Genomic DNA, 18,822 nt, shown 5'->3' with positions numbered 1-18,822 from the left:
TGTGGGATACAGATGAGATGTGGGATATAGATGAGATGTGGGATATAGATGAGATGTGGGATATAGATGAGATGTGGGATATAGATGAGGTGGGGTATAGATGAGATGGGGTATAGATGAGATGTGGGGTACAGATGAGATGTGGGATATAGATGAGATGTGGGATATAGATGAGATGTGGGATATAGATGAGATGTGGGATATAGATGAGATGTGGGATATAGATGAGATGTGGGATATAGATGAGATGTGGGATATAGATGAGATGTGGGATATAGATGAGATGTGGGATATAGATGAGATGTGGGATATAGATGAGATGTGGGATATAGATGAGATGCGGTCATGGGCTCCACCCAGTATGTGGAGAAAAAGCCACAGATAAGGAAAACAAGGACCGCCTGATCTTTGGATCCTTGGAGCTCAGGCAGCAGGCCCAGAGGAATTGAGAGAACGGAAATGAAGTCCTTGCAAAACGCAATGCCAGTGAAAACATAACTATGGTAGCTGTGGGAAAATGGGGCTTTGCAGATGTGATGCTCATAAGCTCATAAGTGATAGGATCGGAATTAGGCCATTCGGCCCTTCAAGTCTATTCCGCCATGGCTGATCTAACTCTCCCTCAACCCCATTCCCCTGCCTTCTCCCCATAACCACTGACACCCTTCAAACAAAGTGCTTGATTTCACATTTCCCAAATTTAATCGCGGTCGTTTCTTTTGCTCAATCACATAGCTGTTTGTGTTCCTTTGCGGAGTACCTGCAAACAGTTGTTTGCTTTCTACCTACCAGCGAATTGAATAAACTTTGGTTCCTACATCTAAGTCATTAATATGGATCCTAAACACTTGAGACCTCAGCACTGCTCTGTGGCAACTTACTAGTTACAACTTCATAAGACGTACAGGTTTGTAGGTAAATTGGCTTGGTAAATGTGAAAATTGTCCCTAGTGTGTGTAGGAGAGTGTTAATGTGCGGGGATCGCTGGTTGGCGAGGACCCGGTGGGCCAAAGAGCCTGTTTCCGCGCTGTATCTCTAAACTAAACTAAACTAAACTAAACCTGCCTAACTGAAATTGATCCACTAAACCATACATTCTCAAATTAACCAATCCACTATTCTTACTATTTTGTTTATTCGGTCAGGCATGTGGGCTGAACCAGCATTTAAATGCCCATCACTAATTATATCACATTCAATGCCACAAACTCTCAATACATGCAGTAACCCTTTACGTAACAACTTATTATGTCTTTTGAAAATCCAGATACACGACATTTACTAGTTCTCTGTTGTATACCCTGCATATTACATCCTTAAATAAATGTAATAAATATGTTAAATAAACATTTCTTTTCATAAAATCATATTAACTGTTCTCGTTTTTATTGTTGATTTCTAAAAATCCTGTTGCTACTTAACAATGGAAAGGAGCATTTCCTAATGACTGCTCTAATGACTGATTTTTGTCTCACTCCTTTTTTTGAAAAGAGTTGTAACAATTATGGTTTTCCAATCCATATTATCCAACAATTATGGTCGGCTGGGTGTAAATGTAAAATCGTCCCTCATTTGTGTAGGGTCGTGTTAATGTGCGGGGATCGCTGGTCGGTGTGGGCTCAGTGAGCCAAAGGGCCTGTTTCTCTATTAGAGCTGTTTCTCTAAACGGCCTTAGAGCTGAAGATAGATACAAAAAGCTGGAGTAGCTCAGCGGGGCAGGCAGCATCTCTGGAGAGAAGGAACAGGTGAAGTTTCCGGTCGAGTCCCTTCTTCAGACTGATCTGTATTAGAGGTGTATCTCTAAACTAAACTAAACTAAAATTAAAACAATCCGCCTAATCTACTGGGACCTTTTGAGGAATCTAGAGAGTTCTGGAGATTCAGAGTTCAAGTTGTACAGCTTATATCATTTTAAATCCCAGATTGCAACCATCAAGGCTAGCTATTTGTGGAAGGTCCTAATACCTGTTTTCAGAGTGGACCACCTGAAAAATACATTGCAGTTACTTGCCTAGCTGAGCAAGTGACAGTGGCTCCCAAACTCAAGATCAGTAGACCAGGAAGACTGAGGACAGGAAACACAAAAGAGAGAGAGTTAGATTTAGCTCTTGGGGCTCAGGGAGTCAAGGGATATGGGGAAAAAGCTGGAAGGGGGTGCTGTTGATCAGCCATGATCATATTGAATGGCAGTGCTGGCTCAAAGGGCCAAATGGCCTACTCCTGCACCTATTTTCTATGTTTCTAACAACACCACATGCAGGTTCTCCTGCAAGTAATATACTAGGAATGATGTGTGTATAAAGGAACTGCAGATGCTGGTTTAAACTGAAGATAGACACCAAAAGCTGGAGTAATTAGTAATCCTTACATCCCCTCTCTCTCTCTGTCCCTCCCCCACCCAAGTTGTTGTACTAGTTTCAAAGTTGTCTTGTTGAGTCTCATTGTCTGTAAGTCATTTTCACCTAGCCCACAGCTAACAATGTAGGAAAATAACTGCAGATGCTGGTACAAATCGAAGGTATCACAAATGCTGGAGTAACTCAGCAGGTCAGGCAGCATCTCTGGAGAGAAGGAATGTGTGACGTTTCGGGTCGAGACCCTTCTTCAGACGTCTGAAGAAGGGTCTCGACCCGAAACGTCACACATTCCTTCTCTCCTGAGATGCAGCCTGACCTGCTGAGTTACTCCAGCATTTTGTGATACCACAGCTACCAATGGTCTGTTTCCTTTATCATTGTTACTTTTTTGCATATCTTTCATTCATTTGTTCTATATCTCTCTAAATCACCGTCTATATCTCTCATTTCCCTTTTCCCCTGATTCTCAGACCGAAGAAGGTTCCCGACCTGAAATGTCGCCTATTCCTTTTCTCCAGAGATGCTGCCTGACCCGCTGAGTTACTCCAGATGACCCTCGGATTATCCTTGACCGGACTTTGCTGGCTCTTATCATTAATAATGATAATGATAATGGATTGATTGTAATCATGTATTGTCTTTCCGCTGACTTGTTAGCACGCAACAAAAGCTTTTCACTGTACCTCGCTCGGTACATGTGACAATAAACTGAACTGAGAAAAAACTGTTGCATTTCAGCTCACCACTGCTTTCTCAAGGGTAATTAAATGCTGGCTTTGTATATCTAGTAAAATGAATGAAAATAAAATGAATTAATATGATACAACCACAACAAAGTGCTTGGTGTTTCCAGTTGCCATCCATTTGAAATCACAACCATCAGAGATGCAATATATCTAAATATCTCCAAATTCTTATAAAAAAAGCTGGAGTACATAAAATTAGCTGTGTATATTTAACTATTGAGCCTTTGGAGAGAGGACACGCACAACACTGCAGCCTTAAACACTGACACGATATTATCTTACCTGGCTTATTTCCAACTTTTAGCGAATAACAAATTCATGCACTTCGCTGACCTCTTCTGATATTTTAAATAATTTCATGTTAGCTGTGATTTCAAATGTTATTGTCTACTACATTTGTAAATCAGAAAAGTATGACTGAGGATATCAAAGTTTTAAGATAAAATATAAACAGAGTGATGTACTGCAGGTGCCCCCAGTTGCTTTTGTCACCTTCACAAAACATTAAGGTCGATTTTAACTTCCTTCTTAGCTTTTAAATGCAAAATCATGTCAAGGAGAAGATTAGCAGAGCCATAAATCCTCTGACCTCTCGCGTACACTTAAAGCCTGAATTTGCTAAAGTCATTAACTTGTGATACAATAATGCAACTATCTTCAAATGTTTACATTAATCTTTCATGAATGCATCTTAAAGGTAGATCTCAATTAATCAGTTGTGTAAAAAAAAAAGTTTTGCCGGTTGCTTGGTGTTTATAAAATAGAAGGTGGGATTTGTATCTGCTAAAGCAGATTCCAACTGTCTTCCGATTATGTATCAGTTCGTAGGTGGGCTTCTGTGGAGGTGGGAGGTGTTATCTCAGTGTTGAGAGCAGAGTGCAGGCAAAGTGTTGAAAGCACTAGCTTACTTTTCCCTCCAGCTAAGCCCTCTGACTGTAATGAATGACTGTTGACTTGTATTTGATGCTTAATTTCCTGTCTATTATTGCTGGCAATCTAATATGGGGCACTGTTTCAGACTATTCACACCAGGGATCTCTGTAAACCAGTTGCACATCTGTTAAAAGCGTGATTATTAAGTACATGGACGATCTTGCTTGCCTATCAAAAACAAATGTGCAAAAAGCTACTGTAAACCAAAACCAAGATTTGACCAACAATCAATGGCATCGAACAATGAACTGCAGTGCTTTTCAAATGTGAATAAGTCATTGTGTTTCTTAAAGAAAAACAGGCTATAATGCAAATTCCTCACCTGATAGGAAAACATTGAAGTTAGACGACCTCAGAAGTGTAAAAAAACAGTTGACATACCTTTGGGTATGATTAAAGGAATGAATGCATTAAAGTAATCATTAAAACATTGTGAAATGCCTGCATAAAGAAATATAAAAATGCACAATTTCATTCTAGTGCCCAGTGTTTTATCATTTATTCCATTGTTTAACTGTCTTTGTTTATTTGCACATAATTCAGCATAATGGCTTTTGCATGCATGTTTTCATGCAATGTGTCAGATTTTGCAGTGGGCCCTAATATGGTAAGAGTGAAAAATGATTAAATATATTTAACTCTACACTATTTCAATCTATAAAGTTCACCAGGGTAGATTTCTACAGCATTATCACCCAGTACTGTGTGATACAGGTACTTCCACCATCACGCTTCAACTGCGCCAAAAGTTAGCAAATATTTAGTTTGATTGGTTTGAAATATTCTGCATTTTAAAGTAAATATTAACTAATGGGAAACTGCAAAAAGTAACTGTTTAATGGTGAAGAACTTCACTCCAACAACTATGTGCACACTCTAAAATCACATATTTAACATTTGAGGATTAATTAAAGTTGAATCTGGCTTATTTAGAAATTCACCTCCAGTGAGCCGAGTCCAACAGAATGCTCAATGGATGTTTGTGAATTCACTGGAGTGAATTTAAGAGGCGGAAAACAGCAGGGCGCATGTTCTGCATAAATGACCTGGGTAAGCATCTGTTATCACAGTTGAATGTGTTTTCGGTTGGACAATAACGGAATGTATCGCAGAAATTGTTTAGAATTATTTAAGGTTTTGGAAGATTGGCCACTTTAAAAATGAGCCAGAAATGCAAGAGTAAGGTTAGGAGAAATGACAGGAAGACAGTGGGAGATCTGGGAAGGGCGAGGGGAAGAGAGGGACAGAGGAACTATCTAAAGTTGGAGAAGTCGATGTTCATACCACTGGGCTGCAAGCTGCCCAAGCGAAATATGAGGTGCTGTTCCTCTAATTTCCGGTGGGCCCATGACAGAAAGGTCAGACTGGGAATGGGACTGGGAATGGGAGGGGGAGTTGAAGTACTCGGCCACCGGGAGACCAGTTTGGCCAACGTGGACCGAGCGCAGGTGTTGAGCGAAGCGATCGCCGAGCCTGCGCTTGGCTTCGCCGATGTAAATAAGTTGACATCTGGAGCAGCGGATGCAATAGATGAGGTTGGAGGAGGTGCAGGTGAACTTCTGTCTCACCTGGAAAGACTGTTTGGGTCCTTGGATGGAGTTGAGGGGGGAGGTAAAGGGACAGGTGTTGCATCTCGTGGGGTTGCAGGGGAAAGTTGACAGGAAGATAGAGGGAGATCTTGGAAGGGGGAGGGGAAGAGAGGGACAGAGGAACTATCTAAAGTTGGAGAAGGGGGAGGGTGACAGGAAGATAGAGGGAGATCTGGGAAGGGGGAGGGTGACAGGAAGATAGAGGGAGATCTGGGAAGGGGGGGGGTGACAGGAAGATAGAGGGAGATCTGGGAAGGGGGAGGCCCGCCCCCCTGACATCAGTCTGAAGAAGGGTGTCGACCCGAAAAATCGCCCATTCCTTCTCTCCTGAGATGCTGCCTGACCTGCTGAGTTACTCCAGCATTTTGTGAATAAACAAGAGTAAAGTTAAATACAAATGTACTGCAGTGGGGAAATTATGGAAAGATAACAGTAGCGTTCTTATAGAAAAGTGCAGTGAGATACAAAGATATCTTAAGAAGACTTAAAAGATAAAGATAAAATCTGCAGCTTGAAGAATGTCACTCATCTATATGTTCTCCAAAGATGATGCCTGACTACTCCAGCACTTTGTGTCTTTTTGTGCAAACCAGCATCTGCAGTTCCTTGTTTCAGCAAAATAAAAAAAGATCTTGCTGGATAAAAAATAACTTTATGGATGTAATCAGTTTTGATCCATTGTGAGTGTAGGAGAATGAGCAGGAGAATTTACAGGCTAATCCGTGGATTGGTTGATTGATCAAAATTGGCTAGTGAACAATTACTAAAACGAAAGCAGGGTGTAGCGGATTGGCCTATTGGGAGCAAGAGTGTGTTGGTTTTGTTTAGTTTAGTTTAGTTTAGTTTAGTTTAATTTAGTTTAGTTTAGAGATACAGCGCGGAAACAGGCCCTTCGGCCCACCGGGTCCGCGCCGACCAGCGATCCCCGCACATTAACACTATCCTATATCCACTAGGGATAATTTTTACATTTACCAAACCTACATACCTGTACGTCTTTGGAGTGTGGGAGGAAACTGAAGATCTCGGAGAAAACCCACGCAGGTCACGGGGAGAACGTACAAACTCCGTACAGACAGCACCCGCAGTCGGGATCGAACCCGGGTCTCCAGCTCTGCATTCGCTGCAAAGCAGCAATTCTACCGCTGCGCCACCGTATGTAAAGGGTAAGTGTGAGTCTTCGGTTCAAGAGTCTTAAGTGTTGCGTGTGGGTAAAGTATGAGTCTTCGGGTCAAGAGTGTGAGGCAAGGTTGTGAGCAGAAGGAGAAGGTGCAGTCTTGTGCTGCGATTTGTCTTTCTTTGGTTAGTGCGGTGTTAATGGCAGGTAGAATGGCGCAATATTCCTTCTGCAGGATGTGGGAAGTCAGGGAAACTGCTGGTGTCCCTGATGACTAACCCAGTGGGAATCGTGGCCAGGGCCAGCTCCTTACTGACCACATTAGGGAACTGGAACTGGGGCTGGATGATCTCAGAACCATCCGGGAGAATGAGAAAATAACTGCAGATGCTGGTACAAATCGAAGGTGTTTATTCACAAAATGCTGGAGTAACTCAGCAGGTCAGGCAGCATCTCAGGAGAGAAGGAATGAGTGACGTTTCGGGTCGAGACCCTTCTTCAGACTGATGTCAGGGGGGGGGGACAAAGGAAGGATATAGGTGGAGACAGGAAGATAGAGGGAGATCTGGGAAGGAGGAGTGGAAGAGAGGGACAGAGGAACTATCTAAAGTTGGAGAAGTCGATGTTCATACCACTGGGCTGCAAGCTGCCCAAGCGAAATATGAGGTGCTGTTCCTCCAATTTCCGGTGGGACTCACTATGGCACTGGAGGAGGCCCATGACACAAAGGTCAGACTGGGAATGGGAGGGGGAGTTGAAGTGCTCGGCCACCATGAGATCAGATTGGTTAACGCGGACCGAGCGCAGGTGTTGAGCGAAGCGATCGCCGAGCCTGCGCTTGGTTTCGCCAATGTAAATAAGTTGACATCTGGAGCAGCGGATGCAATAGATGAGGTTGGAGGAGGTGCAGGTGAACCTCTGTCTCACCTGGAAAGACTGTTTGGGTCCTCAATGTAAATAAGTTGAATAAGAATGAGAGCTTCTTGGATCAGACATATAGCGAGGTGGTCTTGCCCAAGTTCCAGAAAAAGTGTAGGCTAGTGACCACCATGAAGGAGATTAGGCAGAGAGTGACGGTGACTAGGGTTGCCAACTTCCTCATTCCCAAATAAGGGACAAAGGGTGACGTCACCCCCCGCGCCCCACGTGACCTCACCCAGCCAGCGGCCACGTGGTCCCACTCCACCAATGGCGGCCGTCCGGGCCGGGAGGCGGGGTACTACGCAACCTCCGTTAGGTGAACGCACTCGGCCCTGCTCCCCGAACACACTCCGTTAGCCTACAGCGGCCCCCGGGCCTACAGAGTCCGGACCTACAGCGGCCCCCGGGCCTACAGCAGCCCCTCAGGCCTAACAGCATAACGGGACAACGGGACAGGCCTAACGGGACAAACCAATTTAGCCCAAAATACGGGATGTCCCAGCTAATACGGGACAGTTGGCAACCCTATCAGTGACCCCTGGGGCCATTCCCCTTCAGAACAATATAGCCTTTTGGATACTGTTTGGGATGTCCTATCAAGGGTGAGCAGCAGTAGCAGGAAGGGCTGTGGCCTGGAACCTGGTTTTAGGCAGGGAAGAGTAATGTCAGGCAGAGCCATAGTGGTAGGAGATTTGCCAGTCAGGGGTGCGGACAGGAGATTCTGCGGCAGCAATCGAGACTCCAGGATGGTGCTTTGCCTCCCTGGTGCCAAGGTCCAGGATGTCTCGGAGTGACTGCATGACATCCTCCAGGGGGAGGTGGAGCAGCTGTGAGTCATTGTACATGTTGGCTCAAATGACATGGGTAGGAACAGGGATGATATCCTGCAAACTGAATATGGGGCAAAAGGCCTAAAAGCAGGACCTCCAGGGTAGTGGTCTCAGGGCCTGGATAGGTGTGTGCGACAGGGATGATGCAGTCATTACGGAAACCTGGCTAAGAGAGGGACAGGACTGGCAGCTTAATGTTCCAGGGTACAGGTGTGACAGGAGATAAGGGTAAAGATGAGGGGGTGTTGCTTTATTAATGAAGTGAGGCCATAATGGTGGAGGTAGATTTACTAGGTTAATTCCCGGAATGGCGGGACTGTAGTATGTTGAAAGACTGGATCGACTAGGCTTGTATACACTGGAATTTAGAATGTTTAGAAAAGAAAAAGAATTAACAAGAACCATAAAGATCCATTTTTTTGCCATACAACGGACAATGATGAGGGTAGTCCAGACACAGGAAGAATTGCTTCCTTCCCTGCCTTTTTCCAACCAAGTTTTTATCTTCACTAATCCTTAACTCCCCTTAATACTTTGCTGCATGACTTCCCATTAACTACCGACTTTAAGGCCATCACACTCAAAGTTTAGAATTGCAGCGCGGAAGCAGGTCCTTTCGACCCACCGACCAGCGATTCCCGCACATTAACCTTATCCTGTACCCACTAGGGACAATTTTTTACATTTACCAAGCCAATTAACCTACAAACCTGTACGTCTTTGGAGTGTGGGAGGAGACCGAAGATCTCGGAGAAAACTCACACAGGTCACGGGGAGAACGTACAAACTCCGTACAGACAGCACCCGTAGTCGGGATCGAACCCGGGTCTCTGGCGCTGCATTCGCTGTAAGGCAGCAACTCTACCGCTGCGCCACCGTACTGCCCTAAGTTCTGCTGGCTGCCTCGTACACTAAAACCAGTTCACTTGTCTCCTCGTTTCCTGCTGAGGGTTATTGGTTCCCAGATTCCAAACGGTCTCGCCTACTCTGTGCATAATCTCCAGCAGGAAAACCACGGCATAAACGCTCCTCTGAATCTGGCCTCGTGTGCATTGTTTCTCCTTCCATGTGCCCATACTTGATGGTTTCCAGCTTTGCCCCAAGACTCTGGCATTCCCTCTCTTCCTTTGAGGTCAAACTTAGAGCCCAGGCCTCTACTGAATTATTTGCAATATCTTCTTTTTGGCCTTGCTGATGGGGATGTGACCTTCGTCTCTGAATTAGATTGGGCCATTTTTTCCCTTCCTTAATTGTGTATTATATAAACACCACGTAAAGTAAGATTCGCTGGCTTGGTCTTCTTTGCTTTCTTTCCCAGGGATGGATATTACATGTGCTGCTTGCCCTTTAAATTTAACTTTCCTTCCCAACAAATATAGCAAAATTATCGCCCTTGGTTTAATCTTCCTTGGTATTTTTCAACATTCAGGTATGAATTGGTTGCATTGTACTAAACTTTTTAATGATTCACCATTTATGGATGAGTCTAAGAAAGCAAATTATGGCACACTAGACCAAATGGACCCATTGGGCTCAAACCTCTCCTGCATTGGTGCAGCACCCTCTTCTCTCCCCCCCTCCCCCTCCCCTCCCTGTCCCCCCCTCCTCCCTCCCCCCCCCTCCCACCCTTCCCCTCCACTCCATCTCCCTCAACCTCCCATATCCTCCCTCCCTCCTTCCCCCTCCTCCCTCCCTCCCCCCTCCCTCCCTTGGAGATAGATTTAAACTTAAAAATGTGAATAAATTAAAAAACATAACACCGATTTCAATGAAACTTCTTCCATTAGCACCAAAGGGATGACGGTGAGTAAGGTGGACCTAAAATTGTCGCGCTATCGTGTGCCCTTTTGGCTGTAGTTCAGGAACAAACAAACAAACAAACGAGAGTTTTAGTACATAGATATTATACAGGCAAGGACTTAATGATGGAAGATTTGAACATAGAACATAGAATGTAGCACAGTCGAGCACAGGAACAGACCCTTTGTCCCAGTGTTTGTTCCGAACGTCGTTAAAGTGATCACATCTGCCGATAAATGATCCATATCCCTCTATTCTCTGCACTTCCATGTGCCTATCGAAAACCCTCTTAAACGTAAGACAACAATTGGATTATTGTGCAAAGTTTTGTTACCAATTACACGAAAGCCAGGCAAACAAAAAGAGATGCAATGTGTAGATGCTGGTTTACACTGAAGATAGACACAAAAAGCTGGAGTAACTCAGCGGGACAGGCAGCATCACTGGAGCGAAGGAATGGGAGATGTTCCGGGCCGAAACCCTTCTTCATACTGAGATCAGGGGAGAGGGAGACAGAGATATGGAAGGGTAGGGTGTGAAAATGAGACATCAAAAGAGACCAAGTTCAAGGACAATGTAGAATAGATCTGTTAGCTAAGGGAAGGTGACAACGAAGCATACAAAGATAAAATTTAATTAGGAAGACTGTCAGACTGGTCGGGGAACAAGGATAGCGGAGAGATATATTGGCATATTAATCCCCCAATTTATTAAGATGACAATGTTTAAAGAAAAATTAAAAAGGATTGAAAAATGCTTGTATTTTCAAAATCAATTAAGACATTAACTTTAAAAAAAAATTATCTTTCAAACAATCTATATAGTCACATTACATCCATCATCTCGAATAGAAAGTAAAGGGGGATAATTTATGGCAACTTTCATCACTATCCTCGTGTCTTGCTCCTTTGCATTCCTTTGTGGCAGATGGTGAATAATTACTGCATTACATGAATAGCCCTGTCGCTCCCATTCACCTACTTATCGTCCAAAAGAACAACATTACCTGACCCACCAGGAGAGAAAATCCTCTGTTGTTGTGACAAACCGTCAGTGCAAGGCTACAAGAATTTAACGATGATGGCTCTCTGTTTTGCTTCTCTGCAGGCTGCAGGATTAAGTCTGAAGACATTGATTTAATCCGTTCAGCATCCCTAAAGGGCAACTGATGCAAAGATGAGTAGTGAAAGGTGGGAGTAAAGCGAGCAGTTGTGTGAAATAAATCCACTTGTTTTTGTGAAGTAAACTTGAGGTCTAGAATTGTCTTTTACAATTTGCTAATAAATGCTTCTGACGCAAAATGTTTCTTTCTTCCCACTTGTTCTTATGGCACACTGACTATAATGTTGCCTGTGATATTTATGTTATATGAGTAGATATACCAGTGTTATCACCATTGAAGCAACGGCCATCAGCTTTAAGCATATACGTCTGTCACTCTCCAAACTTGTCCCAAAGTCATTAGATGAGTGTTCACGGTGTTACAGCGGTAGAGTTGCTGCTTTGCAGCGCTTGCAGCGCCGGAGACACGAGTTTGATCCCGACTACGGGTGCTGTCTGTACGGAGTTTGTACGTTCTCCCTGTGACCGCGTGGGTTTTCTCCGAGATCTTCGGTTTCCTCCCACACTCCAAAGATGTCCAGGTTTGTAGGTTAATTGGCTTGGTATGAGTGTAAATTGTCCCTAGTGTGTGTAAGACAGTGTCAATGTGCGGGGATCGCTGTTCGGCCTGGACTCGGTGGGCCGAAGGGTCTGTTTCCACGCTGTATCTCTAAACTAAACTAAACTAAAAGTGCAGGGATCTTGACCTGACCATGAAGGCCCGTTGTCCTGGCGACCTTGCAGGGTCGGCCTGGCCAAGCGTAGCGGCGCTGTCCACCGCTGTAGGCCGCATGCGTTTCACGTGCTCGGTCGTAGATCCTGCTGAGCTGCCTAAATTACAACCTGACTGCATGTGGAACAATATATAGTATAAGAAAATAACTGCAGATGCTGGTACAAATCGAAGGTATTTATTCACAAAATGCTGGAGTAACTCAGCAGGTCAGGCAGCATCTCAGGAGAGAAGGAATGGGCGACGTTTCGGGTCGAGACCCTTCTTCAGACTGATGTCAGGGGGGCGGGACAAAGGAAAGATATAGGTGGAGACAGGAAGATAGAGGGAGATCTGGGAAGGGGAGGGGAAGAGAGGGACAGAGGAACTATCTAAAGTTGGAGAAGTCGATGTTCATACCACTGGGCTGCAAGCTGCCCAGGCGAAATATGAGGTGCTGTTCCTCCAATTTCCGGTGGGCCTCACTATGGCACTGGAGGAGGCCCATGATTTTAAACGGAGCTGGAAACCCCGAGGCAGAAGATGGAGGCGCAGACAAGTCCCAAGAAAGCAGACGTGGCTGTGGTAGCGAGTTTGGGTCAAACAATGATCTGATACAAGCCTACTCTTGTCTCACTGTAGACACAAAAAAGCTGGACTAACTCAGCGGGACAGGCAGCACCTCTGGAGAGAAGGAATGGGTGACGTTTCGGGTCAAGAGATTAGGTTCAAACCTCTGCAGGGTGGGTTAACAGTCAATTCCAAAATCATGTCTCAGCGGCTAAGGAAGAGATGTGATAAGGAAATTGCACAGAGATTGACAAATGAAGGCTTTTGCAACTCCTTTTATGCCATGGCTTCCTTTGATAGCCGCTGCTCGATAACAAAGAGTGCTGTAATGTAAACCTGTCCAAAGGTAATTAACTGAAATTATAGCCATTCATATCACAAATAGCAGTTACATTTCAGATCAAATATTGACATGGTAGAAGAAAAGGATATAGAATGCCAAAATAAGCTCAAATATTACAGCTGGTAATAAAGTAGACCCCTCTGCCAAGTCATCCTAAAGGCAGCTCATTCATGTAAAACTGGTGCCATTTCATTAATCATAATTGAGCATGGCTGGCAATGTAATTGCTTATTGCCTGGCAGAATTGTACCACAGTGACATTGTTCTTCCTGCTCATTTATCACCAACTACATTTTTTAAGTCATTGAATTCCTGGAATAAGTTTAGTTTAGTTTAGAGATACAGCGTGGAAACAGGCCCTTCGGCCCACCGGGTCCGTGCCGACCAGCGATCCCCGCCCACTAGGGACAATTTTTAAATAACATTTACCAAGCTAATTAACCTGCTAACCTGTGCATCTTTGGAGTGTGGGAGGAAACCGAAGATCTCGGAGAAAACCCACGCAGGTCACTGGGAGAACGTACAAACTCCCATAGTGGGATCGAACCCGGTGTTCGGCTCTGCATTCGCTGTAAGGTGGCAACTCTACCGCTGCGCCACCGTGACCGCCCAAGATACGTTTAAGTTGGCATCATGTTTGGCACAGACGTTGTGAGCGGATAGGGCTGGTCCTGTGCTGACTCATTCTATGTTCTACATTAACCACACTGAACAGATTTACATATTGTTTAACTTTATCTTTAACAAACAGCAAGCAACAGCCACAGAAATTCCTAATTAATGCCAACTGTTTGCTTTCTGGTTTCAATTCAATTTATTTTAAGTGCCTCGTTTCCTAAATAAGTCTTCTGAAGAAGTAAATATTTGTCAGCTTAATGCTCTCTGCCTGTGCTGTCATATTTTTATGATTTATTAAGGAAGATTATGTGGTCTTAAAATACTGTAGTGCAGATGATCACGGGAGCTGGGGAAATCCAGTCATATGCATTGTCCTTTCCTGTGAAAACATCATTACAGGGGCTCAGCAATGGGGAGGTTGGGAGGCCAGTGTGGGTACGAAGACTGTGAATCGAGAGGTGGGGGATGAGGAGGGAGAAAGGATTGTGTGGGAAGGAACTGCAGATGCCGGTTTAAACCGAAGACAGACACAGAAAGCTGGAGTAACTCAGCGGGTCAGACAGCATTTCTGGAGAAAAGGAATAGGTGGCCTGTCGGGTCGAGACCCTTCTTCAGACTGAGAGTCAGGGGAAAGGGAAACGAGGGATATAGACGTTGATGTAGAGAGATATAGAACAAACGAATGAAAGATATGCAAAAAAGTGGGGATGATGAAGGAAATAGGCCTAGTTCAAAACTTCAGCCAAAACTGTACACGATAGCGCAACATTTTTAGGCCCACCTTATTCACCGTTGTCGCTTTAATGGTAAAAATTGTAGTTTTATTGAAATTGGTGTTATATTTTTTAAGTTATTCACATTTTAAAGTTTAAAAAACCCAGCGTAGACAATAGACAATAGGTGCAGGAGGAGGCCATTTGGCCCTTCGAGCCAGCACCGCCATTCAATGTGATCATGGCTGATCATTCTCAATCAGTACCCCGTTCCTGCCTTCTCCCAACGCACGCGCAGTTGGGGCCAGTCCTCACGTAAGATGGCCGCCAGACCAGCGCCTACACTTACGTAAGATAGCCGCCGGGTGACTGCGCGTGCACAGTTGGGGGGAGGGTCGTCATTTTCGTTCAGCTCCCACTTCCCGCCAGACGCCTGTTTGGTTCCGCGGCCAAGTGGGTGGAGTGTCACCGACGCCGCTCCAAACCCCAGGCGTCTCCATCGATGCCATCGCCACTGAGCCCCCGCCCAACCATCACCATGGCCACCGCTCCCGCCCTAAACCTCGGGCGTCTCCATCATGGCCGCCGCTGTTCCCGCTGCCGCTCTAAATCCCGGGCGTCTCCATCATGGCCGTCGCTCCGCCCCGGAGCCCCTGCCCCGCCATCACTGCCATCGCCGCTCCAAACCCCGGGCGTCTCCTTCACTGCTAGGTCCCGGAGCCCCCCTGATCCATCGCGCCGCCGCTGCTGCTTCTTCCTGGCCTAAACCCCGGGCGTCTCCATCATGGCCGCCACTCCGCTTTCCAGTTCCCGCTGAGCCATCACACAGCCGCTACTGCTCCCGCTGCCGCTCTAAACCTGGGGCGTCTCCATCGATGCCATCGCCACTGAGCCCCGGAGCCCCCGCCCAACCATCACCATGGCCACCGCTCCCGCCCTAAACCTCGGGCGTCTCCATCATGGCCGCCGCTGTTCCCGCTGCCGCTCTAAACCCCGGGCGTCTCCATCGCTGCCGTCGCTGATAAACCTCAGGGGAGAGGAGGGATCATTGATACAGATGACAGACAGCAATGGGCCCAGCACTGAACCCTGAAGCACACCACTGGTCACAGGCCAGTCCAAAAAGCAACCTTCCACCTTCCCTAAGGCATGAAAACATAAAACAATTTAACACAATTAAAAACATTTATTTTTCAACTAAAAGATTACATGGTGTAAATGTAGTTTGGAAAGTGAGCAAAACAATTGCACTTTTGAGGAAAGATTGTGAACTAGTGAAAGATTGAGGAAAGATTGTGAATTGAGCAATCAGCAGTAGCAGCAGCAATCAGCAGTAGCAGCAGCAGCAAGCAGCAGCAAGCAGCAGCAGTAGCAAGCAGCACCAAGCTGTGTTGCTTGTGAAGTAGTGTGTGGGGATTGTGTGGGGATAGTAAGGAGTAAGACCTGTGTGATCTCCCGGACTAGTTTCGATCGCCTAGCTTGGGGTCGGAGAGGAATTTCCCGGATTTTTTCCCAAATTGGCCTGGGTTTTTTATCCGGTTTTTCGCCTCTCCCAGGAGATCACTCAGTTCTTTTGGGTGGGCGGTTGGAGCGGTTGGAGTAGCGGCCGGGCGGTAGGTTTAGTAACCGAGCGCGGGGCTTTGTTTGGAGAGTATGACTGCCAGGGCAGTTTTTTGTTCTGGGTGTCAGATGTGGGGAATCTGGGAGTCTGATAGTCTTCCAGACATCCACATCTGCGCCAGGTGTGACGAGATGGGGCTCCTAAGGGACCGTATTAGGAACCTGGAGCGGCAGATTGATGACCTCCGTCTGATCAGGGAGAGTGAGGAGGTTATAGATAGGAGTTACAGGGAGGTGGTCACTCCTAGACCACGGGAGGTAGACAAGTGGGTCACTGTTAGGGGGGGCAAGGAACAGAGGCAGGGACTAGGGAGTACCCCGGTGGCTGTACCCCTTGGAAATAAGTACTCCTGTTTAAGTACTGTTGGGGGGGACAGCCTACCTGGGGGCAACGACGGTGCCCGGGCCTCTGGCAAGGAGTCCAGCCCTGTTGCTCAGAAGGGTAGGGAAAGGAAGAGGAGAGCAGTAGTAATAGGGGACTCTATAGTGAGGGGGTCAGATAGGCGTTTCTGTGGACGCAGTCGGGAGACCCGGATGGTGGTTTGCCTCCCTGGTGCCGGTGTCCGGGATGTGTCTGAGCGTGTCCAGGATATCCTGAAAGGGGAGGGAGAGGAGCCAGAGGTCGTGGTACATATAGGTACCAACAATATAGGTAGGATAAGGGAAGAGGTCCTGAAAGGAGAATTCAGGGGGCTAGGAAGAGAGTTAAAAAAAAGGACTTCCAAAGTAATAATCTCAGGCTTACTGCCTGTGCCACGCGATAGTGAGAATAGGAATGGAGTGAGGTGGAGGATAAATACGTGGCTGAGGAACTGGTGCAGGGAGCAGGGTTTCAAGTTTCTGGATCATTGGGACCTCTTCTGGGGGAAGTATGACCTGTACAAAAAGGACGGGTTGCATCTGAACCCGAGGGGAACCAATATCCTGGCGGGGAGATTTGCTAAAATAACTGCGGAGACTTTAAACTAGTACGGTTGGGGGGAGGGACTCAAACACAGATAGCTAATAGGCAGTGTGTGAGGCAGGAGGCAGAAAAGGGAAACACTCAGACCCAATATGTAGGAGAGAAAGAAGGGAAAAGAAATAAACTGAGAATAAGAAATGATGGGTCCCTTAAATGTGTATATTTTAATGCTAGGAGCATTGTAAGAAAGGTGGATGAGCTTAGAGCCTGGATTGACATCTGGAAGTATGATGTTGTGGCGATCAGTGAAACATGGTTGCAGGAGGGTTGCGATTGGCAATTAAATATTCCAGGATTTCATTGCTTCAGATGTGATAGAATCGGAGGGGCAAGAGGTGGGGGTGTTGCATTGCTTGTCAGGGAGGATATCACAGCAGTGCTTTGGCAGGACAGACTAGAAGGCTCGATTAAGGAGGCTGTTTGGGTGGAACTCAGAAATGAGAAAGGTTTAGCAACACTTATAGGGGTGTATTATAGACCGCCAAATAGGGAACGAGAATTGGAAGAGCAAATATGTAAGGAGATAGCAGATATTAGTAGTAAGCACAGAGTGGTGATTGTGGGTGATTTCAATTTTCCGTATATAGACTGGGAATCACATTCTGTTAAAGGGCTGGATGGTTTGGAGTTTGTAAAATGTGTGCAGGATAGTTTTTTGCAGCAATACGTAGAGGTGCCTACCAGAGAAGGGGCAGTGTTGGACCTCCTGTTAGGAAATGAGATGGGTCAGGTGACGGAGGTATGTGTTGAGGAGCACTTTGGGTCTAGTGATCATAATGCCATTAGTTTCAATATCATTATGGAGAAGGTCAAATCTGGACCAAGGGTTGAGATTTTGGATTGGAGAAAGGCTAATTTTGAGGAGATGAGAAAGGATTTAAAAGGAGTGAAATGGAAATTGTTGTTTTATGAAAAGGATATAATAGAGAAATGGAGGATATTTAAAGGTGAAATTTTGAGAGTACAGAGTCTTTATGTCCCTGTTCGGTGGAAAGGAAAGAATAATAATTTGAAAGAGCCGTGGTTTTCCAGGGAAATTGGACACTTGGTTCGGAAAAAGAGGGAGATATACAATAAATATAAGCGGCAGGGAGTAAATTAGGTTCTTGAGGAATATAAAGAATGTAAAAGGAATCTTAAAAAGGAAATTAGAAAAGCGAAAAAAAGATATGAGGCTGCTTTGGCAAGTAATGTAAAAGTAAACCCCAAGGGGTTCTACAGATATGTCAATAGCAAAAGGATAGTGAGGGATAAAATTGGTCCATTAGAGAGTCAGAGTGGACAGCTATGTGCTGAGCCGGAAGAAATGGGGGAGATATTAAACAATTTCTTTTCTTCGGTATTTACCGAGGAGAAGGATATTGAATTATGTGAGGTAAGCGAAACAAGTAGAGTAGTGATGGAAATTAGGAGGATTAAAGAAGAGGAGGTATGGACACTTTTGAAGAATATAAAAGTGGATAAGTCTCCAGGTCCTGATAGGATATTCCCTAGGACATTGAGGGAAGTTAGTGCAGAAATAGCAGGGGCTATGACGGAAATATTTCAAACGTCATTAGAAACAGGGATGGTGCCGGAAGATTGGCGCATTGCGCATGTTGTGCCTTTGTTTAAAAAAGGTTCTAAAAGTAAACCTAGCAATTATAGACCTATTAGTTTGACGTCTGTGGTGGGAAAATTAATGGAAAAGATACTTAGGGACAATATATATAATTATTTGGATAATCAAGGCCTGATTAGAAACAGTCAACATGGATTTGTGCCTGGAAGGTCATGTTTGACTAATCTTCTTGAATTTTTTGAAGAGGTTACCAGGGAAATTGATAAGGGCAAGGCTGTGGATGTTGTCTATATGGACTTCAGTAAGGCATTTGACAAGGTTCCACAT

Source organism: Rhinoraja longicauda, chromosome 17 (assembly GCF_053455715.1).
Source record: "Rhinoraja longicauda isolate Sanriku21f chromosome 17, sRhiLon1.1, whole genome shotgun sequence".
Classification (NCBI taxonomy): Eukaryota; Metazoa; Chordata; class Chondrichthyes; order Rajiformes; family Arhynchobatidae; genus Rhinoraja; species Rhinoraja longicauda.
This window is presented reverse-complemented; position numbering follows the sequence as displayed.